The following is an 11,126-nucleotide window of genomic DNA, read 5'->3' as shown; positions in this document are numbered from 1 at the left end:
TTCAGAGTGTACCAGGGAGTTTTATAGAGTTTAAGTGAGATTAATATAATCTAAATGAATAAATTGTTAGGTCGAACTTAGTGAATGTCGACTCAAATCCATCAGACAGAAATACATAAAATAAAATAAAACAGATAAAATAAAAATGGAAAGCTGGAAGGAAAAAAAATAAAAAAAAAAGATGGTGACTGTAATTCATGATCCAGGAAGCAGGAATGAAAAAAAAATAATTAAAAAGTTAAAATACCTAATAATACCTAATTAATATTAGTAATTTATAATAATACAAATTAATAATAATAATGTGTATTAATAATGATATTTATAATAATCTTATCACTTTTAATAAAAGTGATAATACTAATAATATTAATGATAATAATTAGTAATAATAATAATATTAATAATATTGAGAGTTATAATACTTGTAAACGGTGATAATAATAATATTAATATAACAAATTAATATTAATACATAATTATTTACAAATAATGGTTCGTGAATTATCAGAATCATATAAAAGTTAGTTTTATATTTTGTCGAAAATTTTCGGGTTGTTATAGTACCTACCCGTTAAAAGAAATTTCGTCCCGAAAGTTAGTTGTTGCCATCAGTCGGCGTTGTTTGTAAACAGGTGAGGATATTTTCGATTTATTTGGTCTTCACGTTCCCAGGTATACTCGGGGCCTTGCGTGAATTCTAACGGATAGAATATTGTTTTGTTTCAAGCGTTTAAATCATACGATCCATAAATTTTATGAAGTGCGTTTTATTATTAATGCGGAGGTTATCTAACAAGAGTGTCATTGATTAGGTTTCCTCGGAAGGAGATAATGACTTTATACAAGCATTTCAATACACTTGAAATGTGTTATGAATAATAGTGAGCTTATTTAAACCTTGAGCGTTTATGCCACAATATTAGGGTGGACAAAATAGAAAGGAGTTCATGAAAATCACGGTCATAAAATTTAATAGAGATCACTATTCTTTATAACAAGAATGATGAATATGAGTTGAAAATTAGAGTTTTATCGACATTAAATAATATGGATAAAACGATTCGATTATAGAAAAAGTATAAACGAAACTATCGCAAAAGAGTAAATGAGAAAATTAAATGTTCGCCTTAACTTTTGAAGTAATTACGATTGATTTCTGGATTTCAAGGAATTAAAGAAATCTTTGAAATCTTTATAAGATTTGATTCTCCGGTAATTACGGAAATTGAGATTTTCTTTGATTAAATGCGGTGAAATTGTCTCGATTGACATGTCTGGAATTTCATTATAAATTAGCTTCTTCCGTTTCATTATCTTCACCACTTCTATACTTTCTTTCTCAATTCATACTTCCAAAAGATTTGTTAATATGCTCAATCCAGTTCTTGTTCTTGACCTTATATTGGTTATCGCCACAATCTTCCTTCTTTTCCAACTCCCACCAGAGGAGTCTGTTTACTTCTATTATGCTCTAGGATTTATTGTATTTTTAGTTCTCCCGTGTCTTTATATTACTATACGCATTGATATACACGGTTTGTAATTTCGGTATCGTTATCGGGCTATATATTTTCCCTTATATGTCGAAGCTTCATGCTTTTGTAAAGCAAGTAACGGTCCAGAATTCATAGGTATGAAGTTTCGAATTATCATAATATTCAAAGCAGAAGGAAAGGTAATAGCACGATTTGATTTGTCAAATTACCAGAATATCTGGAAAGACCGAATCATCAAGAAAATATGTTCTTGATATGTTTAGAGATTTAAGTAGAATGTAAGAGTCGTGTAACATGGCAAATGATGATTATAAAGTCTATGAATCATCATCTTCCATTAAAAATTTAGCATGACTTACTGTAATATAATCACGTTGGCCTGACATCATTATATTATACTAACTCATGCTTCAATTCCCAACACTACTTCAAATCATTCATAATTTAAACTATAGAAACTAAAACAGTTTCCTTTATGATGTGATAAAGATATCGCAAGGAGACAATTAATTGCAGTCAACAATCGTTATGAAGATATCTTCAGAAATATAGAGGATATTTATAACGAAGAATACGATGATATCTTAGAATTTCTAAGATCCAATGACGAGGAAAATCCTTTTGTTTCCTCTGCATTTAATGCTACCATATCTGAATCATTGGTTATCAATCCGAGATGGTTTCAAGAAATTTTATTTTTAGATGATTAAACGCTGATTGTAATCGTCAACACATCTAATGGTTAACGAATAGGCGTTGTTGATGATAATTTCGGTGGTTTGATGTGATAATTCATCATAGAATACGAATGAATATAATTCATGAATGTAGTGATCTTTAGGAAGATAACACCTGCTAAAGCTTTACTTGAATTCTGGTATGTTAATTTCAGAATGTGTAATTAAATTTGTATGAAAATGATTGCGTTTCACAGTGAAAGTAGTGAGTATAATTAATGATTTATGAATCAAAATTGAAGAATGTACAGTGTATTAATGTGAGATGTAAATATTTCTCGGGTATTACCTACCCGTTAAAATATTTTCACAATTAACAGTTTGTACAATAGAATTTACAATCTTTATGAAGATATACATTCATATATGTGTTCTTCAGATGTAATCATGGATTTAATGAGTTAATATATATTAAACTCATCTGATTTGCGGTTTAGAACGAGAGTAAATAATCTCCAAAACCTTAGAGATTTCATAATTGTCGCGAAATATTTCAATAATGAAGTTATGAATCAATACATTCATCGTTACACTTGATTTATTATGAAATGGAGTTTATTGTGCTGAAGCAGTGATTAACAATTGTTAAGTCATTAGCGAAGGGTGTACATCATAGCATATTAGTGATATGAATTAACCAAGTAGTACATACTAGTTGAGATTCTCACGTAATTGCTTAGTACGATAAGATTTATTATTGTTCCAAATCATATATATAAGGTATACATATATAATTCTTCACGAAGAATGAGTCAATACTTCTTAACTCTTTATTGCTAATATTCCTTGGTATCTATGGGCGTATGATGTTGATGTTTGAGGTACTGAGTGTGATGTTGAGGCGTGAGATGCGGATGTTGTGGTTGATGAAGCTGATGCTGTTGGTGGTGATGTTGATAGTATTGGTGGTACTGGTCATGCTGCTGGTGCTGCTGCTGGTGTTCGTAGGTTTCGCACCATATTCTCCAGAGCCACCACTCGAGCGCGAAGCTCGTTGAGTTCTTCTATTATTCCGGGATGATTGGCGGTTGGAAACAACAAGGGGGTGAATAAGATCTAAAATCTTCGATATTATATATTTGTGACGGGATACCCTGGAAAGAAGAGAGAAAATGGTATTCCGAACTGGTTCGCCGGTGAGTGCTTCAGGTTCTTCGCCAAGAGGTGAATTTGGTTAGTGAAAGGGATCACCTTCTTCTTGCCTCCATTGATTGAGTCGGCTACGAACCCATCCCCAATTCATCCAAATTAGATGATGGCTGATTGGTTCGTTTGTTCCGGTTACGCTACCGTGGGAGCTCGAGGAGTTCGAGAAATTCATATTATGTGTTTGGAATAGGGTTTGATATGAAATGGGTATTGAATACTGAATGATATATTCGTCTCCTTGAATACGTATTTATAGCAAAAAGATTTCCGTAATTTACGGAGGAAATTTAGGAAAAGTGGTAGACAAGGTCTATTGGGATAGATATGATAAGATATGATAAGATATGATGTGTCATCCATTTATGTAATAATGGTGGTATGACGTGTTGAGATTTGTAACCAGATATTGATTAAAGAATTTCAATTCGTATACTGTGATAACCCAATAACATTTTCCGGTTCACAAACCGATGCATAAAGGCATAAGATACGTGAGTGTTTGAAGTAGTAGCAGGAGTTTGTGGACGAACCATTATCTTCAATAACATATAGAAGTTTGATAAATCTGATAGGTCATAAGTTTGAAAAAAATTTAAGTGGAATAAAGATGAATATGATATAAACGAAACACTTTATTTTAAGAATGAGGCTTTAAACAAGCCTTCTTATTACACGATTCGGGGATAGAAATAGTTTAAGGCCTAGCCTTTACATAGATAGAAAATAGGAAAAATAACTAGGAAATATTAAGATTGAAGTAGTCTTCATATTTCTTCTTCTCGTCCTCAACCTCCTTCATAAACTTCTCAAACTTGTCATTCTTCTCCTTTTGTTCCTCATAAAGATACTCGATGTTATCATAAAGATTGGAAACATCATTATTGATTACATGGTACATGTAGTCCCTCATAGAAAGTTGATTATTCATGTGGTCTTCCTCCATCTTAAATCTAAGGTCAACATCTTCTCTCAAATAGGCAAGAGATTGCTTTCCCCAGCGGGTATTACGTTCTTCATCGTCCTTCACTTTCATCACCTTCTCCATCACTCTTTCTGTGTTATACTTTACAAGTTTTCCTAGCCTTTCGGTTTGGGTTTCGAAGGATTCTATGATGATTTCTTTCAAGATTTTGTTTTCTTTCTCTAGGTTATTTAGTCGTGCCTCTATCTGAGCGATGTTTTCACGAGATGGTGAGTTAGCCCTTTTTGATGGACCGGCTTCATCAGCAGTAGCGATTTCGGTTTGCTTTCTCTTTAGAGATAAGTTTTTAGATGATTCCTCAATAGGATCTTTTAAGGGCTCGTAGCCTGAGTAGTCACCATTGTAGTTAGGAAGGCTTTGAATAGCTTCCCATTCAGAAGTACTCGTTGGTTTATATACCGGTGAGTGATTAGAGCCAGAGTCAGCAGAATCAACAGTTATCGCATTTGAATGTGGTGGCATAATTGGAGAGTAGACAGAGTTCTCTGATTGGCTCGGCATTCTAAGAAATATTAAAGAATTTAATAAGCATAGTTTCTAAGGCATAGTGTAGCGTTTAACAGTTAAAGGCAACAATTAAAGGTACTATGGTCAGGGAAAGTTGTAGTCCTATATTGCTAAGGTACCTAATTGTATAAGGCACACATAAAATACAATCCTAGTTCTCTACAACAACCTGCTCTGATACCAATATGTAACACCAGCAAATAGGGCCTGGGTATTTGTGTATAATTATATCAAATAACAGTTGTATAAACGAGAACGACTCTACATGAGACGTTTTGTTGAGTTTTGCAGCGGAAGATAAATATGTCTTTAATTGATATGATATGTAATGAAGACTCCAAGCATAGCAAGCAATCATCATCAAAGCAGTAGATATACAGCGGAAGCAATATTTAAGTACCTGAGAATAAACATGCTTAAAAAGTCAACACGAGATTGAGTGAGTTCATATGTTTGTCATAAATAATGATTTCAGTAATAGTGTTAGACCACAAGATTTAGTTTGTAAAGTAGATCTCGCAAGATCCAAAAGTTATGCCAGTGCGTGATATTTAGACTAAACGTTGTTTGCCCCGTGACAAGTTGTTCTGTCCTTGTCGTTTAATTTCATTATCAAGTAATACAAAGACTTAGTCAAATGTATCGGGGACGTTACTCCCTATAGGCCTATCCCCAATAATTAAGAATGCCGCAGCAATTAAAAATATCACTGTAGGGACTTAGTCGGACATAGCCGGGTATAGCATAGTTTAATAGTTGGTACTGATATTTAGACTAGACTTTCAAGTTTGCCCCTTAACAAGTTATCGTTTATACTTGTCAGTTGGGGACTTGCTGGTCATAGCCCAACATATCACAGTTTAATAGTTGGTACTTGTATTTAGACTAGACTTTCAAGTTTGCCCCATAACAAGTTATCGTTTATACTTGTCGGTTGGACACTTGCTAGTCATAGCCCAACATATCACAGTTTAATAGTTGATACGTGTAAAACCGTTATAAAAGTTGCGCATGTATTCTTAGTCCAAAAATGTAAAGAGTAAAAGGGATCATATGAAATTCACGATACGATAGTTTGTATGATATGCGTATGATAACACTTGAACAAGTACAGAGATGTCCTCGGATTCACGAACCTATATCATTTGTATATATATTAACACATATAATCATAATCGAATAAGTTTATTTATATAAAGTTATTAGTTATGTTATTTTTATATTAATAACTTGTAAGCTTCTTATATTTATTTTATATATTCTAAATAGATAAAAATATAAATTTTATTATGTTATGTGTAAATATATTTATATATGTATATATCATTTATTTGTTTAAAATAGTAATAATAATACTAAAATAATATTGGTAATAATAATAATAATAATGATAATATAAATATCAATAATAATGATAATAATATTAATAGTTCTATCGATGATAATTAAATTGATAGTTTTAATAGTAATGGCAATCTTTATTAAAAGTGTTGATTTAATACTGTGATAATTTTAATACCTTTAATAATATGAACGATAATAATGATAGTAATAATAATAATTTCAATAAAGATGGAAATTTTGATAAAATGATAAGTTAAAATAATACTTTTAATTATAACCATGTTTTTAATATTAATGTTAATAATAACTTTAATATTAGTAATAATAATAATATCGATAATTAATAATACTAATAATAATAATATTAGAGATGGTAATACTAATAAGTTTTTAAATGATAATAATACTTCTTTCATCATTAAAGATAGTAAGACTTCTTTAACATTAAAGATAATAATGTTAATACTAATATTATTAATAATAATGAAAATATAAACTATACTAGTGATACAAATTTTAATGTCCATGTTATTAACAATTAACAATAACGATAATAATTAGTAATTCCATAGTACTAGTAAGTAGTTGTAATAATAATAATAATAATAATAATAATAATAATAATAATAATAATAATAATAATAATAATAATAATAATAATAATAATAATAATAATAATAATAATAATGATTAATAATAAATAAAAGAATAGAGTTGAAAACTACCTTAGGAGTTTCTCTAAAAATAATATGCCCAAGACGGGGCTCGAACCCGCGACCTCCTGCTCACCTGACACTCACCCAAACCATCTAGTCTAACTTGTCTTTCTGATTTACTACGTGTTTTATTTATATATATATATATATATATATATATATATATATATATATATATATATATATATATATCCTGTATTCTAAATGTTCTTCTCCTTCATCATCATAATCAAGTCGACCAGGACTTAAATCATTCAACTATTGTTTTAAACAAATTACGTGTTTTTAGAAATAACTGGTATATTGAGAATTAATTTAACAGAAAAGTAAAAAAATATATATATATAAACCAGCATATAGCTGCTGCTGCTACCTTCATAATTTTAAATATATATATATATATATATATATTGATTTTGTTTTTTGAGGCTGTTTTGGCTCTTAATTCCAACATGAATTTGTTTGCAAATCACTCAAAGAAACTATTGGGATAATCAACTAATCTTAAAACACAAAAACAAGCTCGAATTTAATGATGAACGATTCAGTTGACTTTTGAAATATAAAGTTTGACTCCAAAATTTGAATTCGATAGGATGAATTTGGATTTGAAACTTTACAGATAGTTTGAGTGTGAGATTTCTAACAAGATGGCATTATTACATTTTTAAATAAAAATCGAAATCGAATTTTGGCAAAAATCCTCAAGAACAGAGGTGTACGGGTTTTTAAAAAAAAATAATAATTAAATTTCTGTTTTTTTTCTTTGGTTTTATAATTCAGAGTGTACCAGGGAGTTTTATAGAGTTTAAGTGAGATTAATATAATCTAAATGATTAAATTGTTAGGTCGAACTTAGTGAATGTCGACTCAAATCCATCAGACAGGAATACATAAAATAAAATAAAACAGATAAAATAAAAATGGAAAGCTGGAAGGAAAAAAAAAAAGAAAAACAGATGGTGACTGTAATTCACGATCCAGGAAGCAGGAATGAAAAAAAAATAATTAAAAAGTTAAAATACCTAATAATACCTAATTAATATTAGTAATTTATAATAATACAAATTAATAATAATAATTTGTATTAATAATGATATTTATAATAATCTTATCACTTTTAATAAAAGTGATAATACTAATAATATTAATGATAATAATTAATAATAATAATAATAATATTAATAATATTGAGAGTTATAGTACTTGTAAATGGTGATAATAATAATATTAATATAACAAATTAATATTAATACATAATTATTTACAAATAATGGTTCGTGAATCATCAGAATCATATAAAAGCTAGTTTTATATTTTGTCGAAAATTTCTGGGTTGTTATACCGAGAAATATTTAGATTTCACATTAATAAGTTACACTGTACATTCTTCAAATCTGATTCAATAGTCATTTACTATCCTACTTACATCCACATATATACGAATCCGTTCACCGCAGAATAACTATTTTCATACAATTTCATATTTGGATTTTGACCTATCAGAATCCAACAAGTGGCATAATGAAGAAAACATTGGATAAAAATAAAATTTGTTAGAAACAAACAAATTAACTATGAGAAATTTTGTTAAGAATTTACGCTAACAAAATCCTAGCTAACTGTTTCTAGCTAACTGTTAATTCTCTATTACATTATCGCAATTTTAATTATGGCAATTTAATTATCGCAATTTATTTGTGGCAATTTATTATCGCAATTTTTATTCTCGCAATTTTACTTATCGTCATTTAATTTCTGTTATTTATTTTACGCACTTTAAATATCGGGATACGTATACAAGGTTTTGACATATCATATCGACGCATCTATATATATTATTTGGAATAACCATAGACACTCTATATGCAGTAATGCTAGAGTTAGCTATACAGGGTTGAGGTTGATTCTATAATAATATATATACTTTGAGTTGTGATCGAGTCTGAGACATGTATACAATGTGTCACTACACGTATTAATTAATTCAAATATTATATATTAAACTATGTATGAATTGTTGAACTACTAATTGTGGACTACTAGCTGTGGACTAATGACATTGGACAATTAAAATGAATTAAAATATTGATTATAAAATATGAAACTAAACATTTCTTCAAGTTTGCCACTTGATTTCATCTTAAAACTCATTTGTATCTTGACGATTACAATCTGCGTTCAAACCTTTCATGATTCTTGAAAACACCTCAATCGAGAGGATGAACCAACCGCACTTCATCTACGGAAGAAAAGATTGATGCATATAGTTATGCACCTGAAAACACTCGGAACCTGAGTCAACGTTTAACACGTGTCTGTGTTAGCTCCTTTGGCGTTGTTATTACTGAAAATAACTTTACAATCCCTTTTCAAAGTAGCCAATTTTGTCACAACTCCAGCAAGTCAACTTCAAGTTTTCATTCGGATTAGCCTTATTATAACCTCGGTATATAAGTTTGCCTTTCGTCATCGTTACCGGAGAACCGTTTATATTCCACCACATTAGCAGTAAACTTACCAGTAACTTCATTACTCATTGGCTTAAGTCTCTCCGAAAAACCATTCTATCTGTTCATTGAAACCCTATCACATACTCATCCACATATTGTAACAAGAATTGCCATACCAATTATCGGGAATCAGCAATCAGTATTTTGAATCTCGCAACGTTTTTACATCAACAGTTATATGTATATATAACATTTATTTTTTTTAGAATTATGATCTTCCATTCTAAAATTCTGAAAAGCGCCCAGTCTGCGAATCAATACTCTGAATATTTAAAAGTTGAATGAAGCAGCAAAAATTGTAAACGACCTTAACCGTCGAAAGTTTGATGATGAAGAATAGTATGTTAGCAAAGCTCAGAAATGTTGGAACTGAAAAACGAATTGAGCAAACTATGAAGAAGATTGTGAACAAATCACAAGGACTAAACTTGTACATAAAGAATCCAGATGATTCTGTTTCTGATGAAATCTTTAGCGAATACCTTACTCTTTAATTGCTCTAAATCATCGTGAATGAATTTCTTCATCACAGTTTGATTCAAAAATTCTAAGCTATTATCGTATCTTTCATTATTAATATCCTCAATATTTCTGAAGATACCTTCATAAATATTCTCGTCCAATATTAATTATCTCTCCGCACTATCTGTGTTATATCATAAAAGGAAACTATTTTAGTTTCTATATTCTGTAAACCTTCGAGTTTAAAATAAGAATGCTTTTAAAGTAGTGTTGGGAACTGAAGCATGAATTAGTATAATATAATAACACTTGATCAACGTGATTGTATTACAGTAAGTCATGCTGAGTTCCTAATGGAAGGTGATGATTCACATACTATAACGTCATCATGTGCCATGTTACATAACTCTTTCATTCTGCTTAACTTCAGAACATATCAAGAAAGTATATTCTTGATAGTTCTATTCTCAGTGATTCTGGTAATTTGACAAATCAAATCGTGCTATTACGTTCTTTCTTGTTTAGAACATTAAGTTCATTCGAAACTCCATACTTACAAATTCTAGACCATTACTCGCTTTACTAGAGGTCGAGAAGAGAATAAAAAGGCAAAGAGCTCCAAAATATAAGAGAAAATATAAAGCCCACTAATAACATGGAGGTTACAAACCGTGGATATTAATACGAATAGCAATATAAAGACACAGTAGAATTAAGAATAGTATCACCTCAAGGTAATAGTAAAAGTAAACAGATTTTTCTAGTGGAAGATTGAAAAGAAGGATGACAGAAATGATAATTAGGGAAAATATCAAGGATTAGAACTGGATTAAGCATTTTCACAATATTTTGGATGTACGAACTAAGAAAGAAAGTTTAGGAATGGTGAGAATAATGGAACAGAAGAGTTTAATTTATAAAGGAAAATCAGACGTAACAATCGAGACAGATGACCGCATCTAATTAAAGAAATCCTAATTTCCTTATTCACCAAAGAATCAAATCTATTAGATTTCGAAGATTTTCTTTTAAATCCCCGGAATTCCGGAATTCAAACGGGGCTACGTCAAAAGTTAAGACGAATCCCTATTACAATCTTTTGCGACAGCTTCACTTATACTCTTCGACTAAACGAATTGTTTTATCCATATTACTCATGATGATAAAAACTCTAATTTCTAGCTCGTATGCGTCATGAAAACATACTTATTGTCAGC

This window comes from Rutidosis leptorrhynchoides, chromosome 8, assembly GCF_046630445.1.
Source record: "Rutidosis leptorrhynchoides isolate AG116_Rl617_1_P2 chromosome 8, CSIRO_AGI_Rlap_v1, whole genome shotgun sequence".
Classification (NCBI taxonomy): Eukaryota; Viridiplantae; Streptophyta; class Magnoliopsida; order Asterales; family Asteraceae; genus Rutidosis; species Rutidosis leptorrhynchoides.
The sequence above is the reverse complement of the archived record's forward strand: the minus strand, read 5'-3'. Positions refer to the sequence as shown.